This window comes from Poecilia formosa, unplaced genomic scaffold (genome assembly GCF_000485575.1).
Source record: "Poecilia formosa unplaced genomic scaffold, Poecilia_formosa-5.1.2 Scaffold142, whole genome shotgun sequence".
NCBI lineage: Eukaryota > Metazoa > Chordata > Actinopteri > Cyprinodontiformes > Poeciliidae > Poecilia > Poecilia formosa.
The window spans coordinates 1,236,757-1,245,952 of record NW_006800081.1 but is presented as its reverse complement, the minus strand read 5'-3'; the positions used below and the strand labels follow the sequence as shown (position 1 = coordinate 1,245,952).

Genomic DNA, 9,196 nt, shown 5'->3' with positions numbered 1-9,196 from the left:
CTCATTATTACCAAGTGAAGAATTACGGTGACACATAAAGTATCCAGAAAGTTTTATTTTTGCTATGGCTTGATAATGTTAAAGATAAGGAAAATCAGTTTTTTTTTTTTTTCATTTGCATTTTTTTTTTGTCTTTTGAGAACAAAGCGTAAGTTGGTACAATAAACGATTACATTTCAGGATGAAGGCTTCGNAAAAAAAAAAAAAAAAAACATGCTCATTATTACCAAGTGAAGAATTACGGTGACACATAAAGTATCCAGAAAGTTTTATTTTTGCTATGGACAGGAAAAGCTTGATAATGTTAAAGATACTCTACTCCTTCCTCCCTCCCTCTCTCCTTCAACATAATTAAATGATCTGATCAGACATGTAATTTACACAGCTATGTATTACTGTGTGAATCCTGCCATGCTTATGCATGGCATAAGGAAAATCAGTATTTTTTTTTTCATTTGCATTTTTTTTGTTTTGTTTTGTCTTTCGAGAGCAAAGCGTAAGTTGGTACAATAAACGATTACATTTCAGGATGAAGGCTTCGAGGTAGAGAGTTAATGCAGTGCAGTGTTGTACAACAAAGAGCTGCAGTGATAAACAAAAAAACACACAAACACACAGCATCTCTGCTCATCTCATCTCTGTATATTCCCACACAGCCAAACACTAATGGAAAACACAACCAGGGAAAAAAGAAAGTCAATACATTCAGTCCTGTTTGTTTTTTCTCACTGCTTTCTTTTCTGCTTTCTTCCCTTGAAATGCTCGCCCAGGTGAATGAATGACTTCAATTTTGCCCGTCAAAGTCGACTGTAGCTGGAGGTGAAAACTAATGGCTGCTCAGGAAGATGACATGGGCTCTGAACAGACATTATGACAGATATTAGATCCAAATTACACCGTGTGAGAAAATGGTTCATGGACCACAGAGGACAGAATTAAATTGTCTTGCAACTGCACACATCACGGTTTGATGCAATCTGTTTCAGACTTTAACATTCCTAAGTGCTTTGTAATTATTTATGTAACTATTTTGTACATATTATTATTTCATAACCTGATGTGTTGAAGTTTAGGGTTTGTTTTTTTTACTTTTGTGTTTAACTATGTCTATATTTTGAGATAAAAAGCTTTGTTTTTCTTTAAATATATACCCAAGTGGTTTTGCAAAATGAACTTTCTCATGGTATAGCTAGGGTTTTTTTTTCTAAAACAACAAGGAAACCAATTGGGTGTTTCCTGTATAGAAAGAAGAAAAGTCACGCTGACAGCTGATTTGAGCTGAAAAGTCAGTGCTCCATGATATTTATAGTGCATGATGAAACCTGGTGTAACACAAGAACCGTTCGTTTCTCACATAACACATGAAAAACAGTCGAGTTGTTGGGAAAACACATCGAATGAAGTAATAAATAAACATAGCAGCCATGTTATGCTGTGGCTGTTCTCAGCTACATTATTTATACATTTGCTTTGATAATTGGACATTTCCATCATGTCTGTACCTGCATATCGTTTGAACAGATGAATGCGGCTCCTTCAAGCATCTGGATGTTGCTCTCAAGGACGAGCCAGACTTAAACAGCTTTACTGTTCACTTCTTGCTATCTTGGATGATTTCGTATGCTTAAGAAAGCAGTGTGTTCCAGGTGTGGCATTTAAAAGACGTCCACGGGTGCGCTCAAACCCAAAACCAGAAGGTTTGACCCAGGTCATACAGTTCAAATTACAATTATCCCTCATACTGACATGTAAATTTTGGAATTTACATGTCAGTAAGTTTCAAATTCCAAAATTTGAAACTTTGAGTTTTCTGGCATTTAGCAAATAGAAATAAATTTGGTAATCATAGCTGAGCTAAAACAAGAGAAGTTTAGTCTGATTTAACTTCGCACGGTGGGAAAAAATGCTTTTTTTTTTTTCATTCACCATATGTAAATATCTGGTTTCAACTGTCTATGATGTGACTGCTGCCAAATATTCATTTGCAAAGTTATGCAGAAAAAAAAAACTTTAAAGACAAAGGATTGCAGCGGCAAGTAAAAACTTTTCAATGCTCATTTTTCATGAGCATTCAAATTACAGAGTCGACTTTCCACAAAAAAGAGTTTGAAAGGCAGCCTTCAACGCTGTTTGTCTGCACACTACCAAGGCTTTCTGGAGTGAAGCATTTGGACTCGTGAAAGTTCAGGCTCATTTGTGGGTCGTGGGTCGTGGGTCACCAACAGGACGATAAGCTGAAACATACACCTGAAAGAATCCAAGATTAGTGCAGAGTGACGGTTTATTCTTTACTAGCTCCTGTTGAAATACATGAAAACTCCACAGTAGAGACTGCAATCCGAGAAAAGAGGGCTAAAATACTGACAGTAGAGTTTTACTCATTTGTTGTTGATTGTGGAAAAGTGTCAACAAAAGCACTTTAAACTGGCGTTTTATTCGATCTCGACAGATGAGCCTCAGCTGCCAGTGCGTCCTCGTTCTGTTTGTCACAACTTACTCTGTCCCTTTTTTCTCTCTGTCATGCCTTTCTTTCCCTAATTAGTGCAGGACACGGCACAGGTCGGAGGTCAAGTGTCATGTGATATCTACACAGACTTTCCGCCTAAGCCGCTCAGCGTTAAGCACGAGGTCGTGGGATCTGACAAACCCATTAATACAGTTCACTCACACACAAACACAGAGGCCTTGATTAGATGTGAGCTGCACGTGAGGATTTTCGCCCGTAGTCGGATTAAACGCATTTACTTCGTCGCAGACTCAGATACGTTCACGAAAACACACGTGTGTGTGTGTGTGTCTGTGGACAGCCGTGGAAAATGTAATTTATCCCTCTGTTTTACCTGTCGATTAGTAATCCCTGGTTAAAAGAGGAGCGCGACTTCAAGCATGTGTCCCAGTTTACCCTGCCACACAGCAGCGTTTAAGTTCAAACAAGTCCTTTGCTCTCTTTCTCTGGGAAACGTTTTTCAGCTCGCATTGTAATACAGCAGAGGGAGACAGGCTGATAGTGTCCCTGCCAATCAAACAGTTGGGGGGAAGGGAAGGGGAGTGATTCCATAACAAACAATAAAAGCATTGATTAATATTCCCTAACTCTCATGGTACTGAGGCACAAACCCTGGGGGAAAGAAACCTGACTGCAATCCAAAAATAGTTCAGCAGCAACTTCTATCTTGCACTCTGCCTCTGACAAGCCCAGGCGCTTTCCTTCCATTTCAAGTGGCGAACACTTACGTAAGGGCCCTGGAAATAAGGTCAGACTCCGAGCGTTTGAAATATTTATTACAGATAACTTTGCACAACTGCGCAACGTCAAAACCGAGGACGCGATCTGATGATAAACCGTCGCCGAAGTGCAGTCGAAGTGACTGCGCGTGTTCATAATGCGGTCTTTTACTGCATGACTTTCTGAGGAAAATATTTGACATCTGCATCTTACAAGCCTGAGTGGCACCCGACGTTGAGCCAGGGTATAAGTGACCACATTAGTTACAAGCCGCTGAGAAGGGTAGTGATCAAGCACAGGTGCAAGATGGCTGGAATGGAAGCATGCGTTAATAAAAACACAACAGACTTTTTTTTTAAGAAAAAGGCGAGGCAATGAATATGTTCACACATGCATTCTTTCTTGTGTAAGAGCAGGCCATGTGCCAACACCCCACGATGTAGCTCTCAAACTCTATTGCTGCCAAATCTCGACTACAATGCAATTAGAACGTTCATTTTGTGTGTTTTCGCTGCTGAAAATAAAAAAAGACATATATTTATCTTATTCTTCATTTTCACTCTTATGAAACTGTCATAGAAGACAGTCAAATCATGACACAATCCACTGTACTTGGTTTCAGGTCCGGAGGTTTACAGAATAGCAGCCCCACACTTACCACGTTTACTATCCTGCTACTGATATCATCGCAGTCAACAGACTTTTCCTGAAGCAGATCGCCTGGTCTCTGTTCTCCAATAACTACCAACAACATTATATCATCAGGACTCATGGAGTATCTGAGGTTAATCCCAAGTTTAAAGCTGAAGTCGCTGGAAGCTGCCTGATTTTTGCACCTGAATCAAAACACTTTTGCATCCTGGAGACACTTAGAATAGGTGCGAGCCCTTATTGGCAAAAGAGCTAGCTAGATGACCGACAGGTCACATGTTTGGGTTTGTTGTGAAGAGAGATTCCAAGAATCTAGTCCAGATTGCACCAGCATGAAGTTGGTTGCTTTTGTTTTGTGTTCACACTGACCAAAAACAGAAATCTGCACATTTGCCGTCGAATGGAGGTTGTTTTTCCGTGTTTGATGTGCAAACAAGCGCTTGCTATGAAGTGAGTTCCCTTCACAAAAACCTGATTATGAGATGTCAGCAGTTATGCAAAGTGTTGAACTGAACACCTCACTTCTGAGAAAAGCAAATTCTAGAATGAGTATCAATTAACAACAAATGTTTGTTTTTTTCTTTCTTACAAAAAAGTGAGAACAACGGTTTCTAAATGTCTTCTTTGATCAACAATCTTACTAGTCAGGCAGACACCTTTTTTCTTTTTTTTTCTTTTTTTCAGATTAAAATTGCCTGACCGCAAAATCAACCTTGAAGGAACAATTCAAAGCAAAGAATAAAGCCCTTTCCAGTCTGGATGTCTGACTTGTTAAAAGACAGCAGCCTGGCACTCCCCCCAGTGTCTGCAGAGCCTAACAACCCTCAAAGAGACGTTCATCCACAGGCTCCCCTTCAGCCTCACAGAGACAAGAGTCTGAAAAGCAAAAGGAGAAATGCTTGCAGAAGTCTTCGTCATCCACAGTGAGGTCTGTTTACTGTCTTGACAGACAAAACTAATTATTACGGGCTGTGAATATTTTAAGTTATTTTTTTAATGATTTATTGGGAAGTATCTGATACAGCAGAAAGTTTTCAAAACCAATATTGCTCCAACATGTGATGTGCATTCGGGACACACACGCAGAAGGTTTCGCATGACAGAAGGCTAGCACCTTGAACACACCAGCTTTGTGGAGAAGCACGGCGGTGGCAGCATTATTCAGCTTGGGTGCTTTCTTTTAAACTGAGACCAGGAAGGCGGATTAAGCTTTAAATTGGGCAAACCGGGACAGAAAATCTGTAAAAAGCTGCAAAAGACCAGAGACTGTAATGGAGCCTTATACTAAGAGGCTAAGCCTCCATCAGACAGTTGCATTGTATTAGATCAAATCATAAATATATATTTAACTAACTATTCCCGAAATGACTTTTGAAAAGGCTCCAAGAGTGTGAACACTATCGCAAGGTGCCGTTAGGTAATCATTTACTAGTGACACAACTGCAGTAATTATCGGTAAATACTAAATGCCATAAATTACTAGTAACATTACTTTCTAAAGTTTTAGTGAATTTGTCAAACACTTGATGTGCAGTGGCCATCTTCCGCCGTCTTTTGTTCTTGGTTTGATTAAATCGTACAATTCACTTCAAGCAGCAAGTTGAAGTGTAACTTAAAGCTTCGGGTGTCTTTCCACGTTACACAGAGATTTTCTTTCCCTTCACATGTAATCAGTCACATGAGGACTGACACTCCTTGTTTTCATTCCCTGATAGCAGCTGAGCTCTGCTGCCATCCAGCTGGGTCACACCGGGACAGCACTCCTTGTCTCCTAAAAAAAGAAACAATGTGGAAACCGTGAGCAACTCTTTGCGAGTAGAGCTTGAGATTAGAACATTTTGTCCCGAGCATCCCTTTATCTCTGCCCCCTTTTCCGTTCTTTTCAAGCCACTCCTACCAGAGTCTCTCTGTCTGCTGCTCCCTCCCTCTCTCTCTCTCTGGTTATTGCTCACGCCGGAGGAAGACAGTGATATTTGTTGTGTGTCTGCAGCGTAAATGTGTGTTTATGCTGCTGAACTGTGCAATGTGAAGCCTAAAGGAATGCGTGTGTTTGTGTGTGCATCGGCACATGACGTGTATAAAGACTGGACTGGTGGTGTGACATCTCATTAAAGAGACAGTCTCCCCCCTGCAGCAACGGAAAAACAAAACTTTACATCTGGGGACCTAGCAAGAATAGTCACATTTGATGTGTAATCTCATCGAGTCGTAGCAAGATTCATCGATATGTTTCGTTTGCTTTAAGATTTTTTTTTTCTTTTGTTTGGTTTCTGTATTTCTACCAAAACCACAAAGTTTGTTTTTCTTAGCCTGTGATCCATTATAGGCTACTTCCAAATCATAGACAGAAAAGTGGAGCAAGAGATATTTCCGTAAGATTAACTGTGTTTTCTTATCATCAGCATTTATCTATTCATCTGAGAGGGAGAAAAGAGATAGCATAGGCATCCGTTTCCAAGTTTATTCTCACAACCAGCAGGTGTGCTATTTATAGTCAAAGCAAAAAAAAAAAGATAAGGGGGAAAGAATCCCCACGAGGAACGCTTTTAAGATCCTATCACATTCCCTAAGTTACTGTGACCTCTGTGCTTCCATCTTATCCCAGTAATAACATTCATCTTGATTTTTTTTTCTTCTTCATGTGTCCTTGCATACTACTTTCAGCTTTTTTTTTTATCTTTTCTGGTTGCCCTTTCCTCCATTCTTCTCTTCTCAGGTGTCAGCAGAGACCTTGTGAGGACAAACAGTACAGAAGGAAAGCCTTCGCCCAATAAAAAATGGGCCAATTACCTCCTTTATAGAAGCGCTGGCATACAGTTTGATGTAGGATCTAAGGGCACAAAGAGAAGATTCATTTATTTCATTTGGTCAATGAAAAGAAAAGACATTTATGTGTGTATGTATGTGATATTAAAATACTAAATGAACCCCTTATTTCATGTTTCACTCACTTTATATTTTTGCCAGCCAACGGAAGCATTGGGTGCTGCCAGATAATGTAAAACTCTCAGGAGTGCAACAGAACAGAGCAGGAGAGGAGCTAAATCTGGCACCAGGAGAAAGGAGCACTAAATAAAATGAAAATAAGGATTGGACAGAATGGAAAAACACTGGAGGGTCAGACACTTGTGCTGTTCAGGTCTGTATGAAAAGCAGAAACAGAATACATTTGCCCAATGGTGCAGGACTTAGAAATAAATTAACATAACTCAGAAGAAAAAAAAGAAGTTTGTTAAAAAGACATACAACTAACAACAAACTGAAAAGTCTAGGTATATAAATAAAATCCTTTTAAAAACAACTAGCATATTTACTCTGTTTTGATGTGAGATGTTGCTAAGAGGACTTGAAGATTAATTAATTCCTCTCCAGTTAATAATGCAGCGACAAAACGTAAGCCAAAAAATGTTTACTCTTTTACAAATTCTTGACTCATCCCACATTTTCACATTTACATGAGATGGTCATGAGATGTGTCACAAACTGAGAAAATAAAACAGTTTCAAAAACTACTTGGCGAAGGTCACTGTGTTCTGTTTCACAGCTGCAGACCCAAATTTAAAGAAAACACTAAGATGAAGCCCAACAAGGACTAGAAGCATATTGTTATTCAAACGATTTAGGAGGAAAACATGACCTTGTATATTCAAGGTAAACTGCATGACCAAGGACTGTAAAGTCCTTAAAAGCTTAGACTTTGTCCATGTCCTCTAGCAACATTTATGCAGCATGTCCTACCTATTTATTTGTTTTATTTAATTTTAATTGGTTGCTTTTTTGAGGGTTTTTTTAACATTCCCACTTGACACTGCTGCACGTGAAACTCCTGTTCCAGGTACTAAAACAACAACATACACTTCACATGAGTTTCTTATTGTGATTGTTTGTACAGCCAAGCAACAGCACAAAGGGCTCCAGCATGTAAAAACACATCCAGCTCATCACTCATGCAATACACTGGATGGTGACACATTCAAAATGACTTAAATGTGAAGTGCTGATATTTTAAATTTAGCACAAACATGTATAGCTGTTCATATTCGTGTCCTTTTCTCTGTTTCATTCCATCTGGCAATTTTTGTTGCCTGAATACAGACCAGCTGTGCTGTACAGAGCTCTGTGTGTGTGGGTGTGTGTGTGTGTGTGTGTGTTATTGTGCCTATTATTTTGTGCAGGGACTGCATCCAGTAATAGATTTCTTCATCCATTCCACCAACCACAATCTATCAGACCATCTGGCTGACAGCTATTAGACTCATTCAAGTGGCGTGTGACTCTTTCTCTGAGTAGAGGGAGTTTGGAAGTGGTTGACAGGAAGTCAGGAAATCATAAGAAAATGAGCTTCAAAGCTTAGATAGTGCACGATTTAAAATATCTACTACGGATCATTTTTCTGTGGTAATCATAGTTTGTGAAAAGAAACCGACTCCCACTCTGCAATCAACAAGAAAAGATTCCTCTTTTTTTTTTTAACTCTGTCGCAAAACTGTCTACTTTCATTGTGAAGTACTGCCATCTTGTGGATGCCATTACTAGTTGCATTAAATAGGTTTTGGTTTTTAGTTAAAGTCTCAACCACAAAGCCCTGATCCCAATCCTACAGTACGTTTGTGTGAGAAAAAAGTGTTTTCCAGCAAGGCAGTTACACAAATTCAGTCTGAAGGAATGAACCTAAAGCCCAGAAAATTATTGGAAGAAGATTCTACAAGTTGTCCTCAAAATATTTGTACCAAGTCATCACACAGCTTAAATGACTTTCTTCCAAATATTAAGGAAATGTGTGTAAATGTCTAGCCTTGAGGGTGTCAGTATAAGCAAAATGCAGATTATTTCTTTTTTCCTTGTTATGTATGACTCATTCAGCTTAAATTAAAAAGAACAAACTTAGCTGACCATCAACAAAGCTGACAGAGCATCCTTAGTGAAAATAATACGCAATAATAATTGCCTTGTATTATATTTTTCTGATGCATAAGTGATGCCTAGAACAGTTTCGAATGGACCTTACAGGTGGCATCCTTAGATCTGAGTTTTATTATCAAAGGGCAGCTACTGGGATGTGAAAAACAGATGTATCTCAAAGGAAAGTAAATATCTTTTCTGAATACCAAGTTCTTTTTTCCCTGCTTTTGCTCCTTGTGTGTAGCTGCGACTTTCTGGTCTATTATTCTAGTCTGTCTGGCAGGTTGCCTAGTTGGTGGTCTCCAAGTGAACGTGATACTGAAATCAGCAGCCGGCTGTGATTCGTAGAACATCAAGGAGGCTCCGTGGAGTTCAGTCTGGAGGGCAGCCAGTTACTTAACACTTGTCAACAGTTCT

At 39.3% G+C, this 9,196-nt stretch overlaps 1 long non-coding RNA gene across 1 annotated transcript; it reads right to left on the bottom strand.

The window, feature by feature from the left end:
- Positions 1-3,574: 3,574 nt before the first annotated feature.
- LOC107837421 (uncharacterized) lies at positions 3,575-6,039 on the bottom strand. Its single transcript, XR_001663444.1, has 2 exons — positions 5,775-6,039; positions 3,575-5,648 (listed from the first exon to the last, which is right to left on the bottom strand). It is a non-coding gene; the product is annotated as an uncharacterized LOC107837421 (long non-coding RNA).
- Between the last annotated feature and the right edge of the window lie 3,157 nt (positions 6,040-9,196).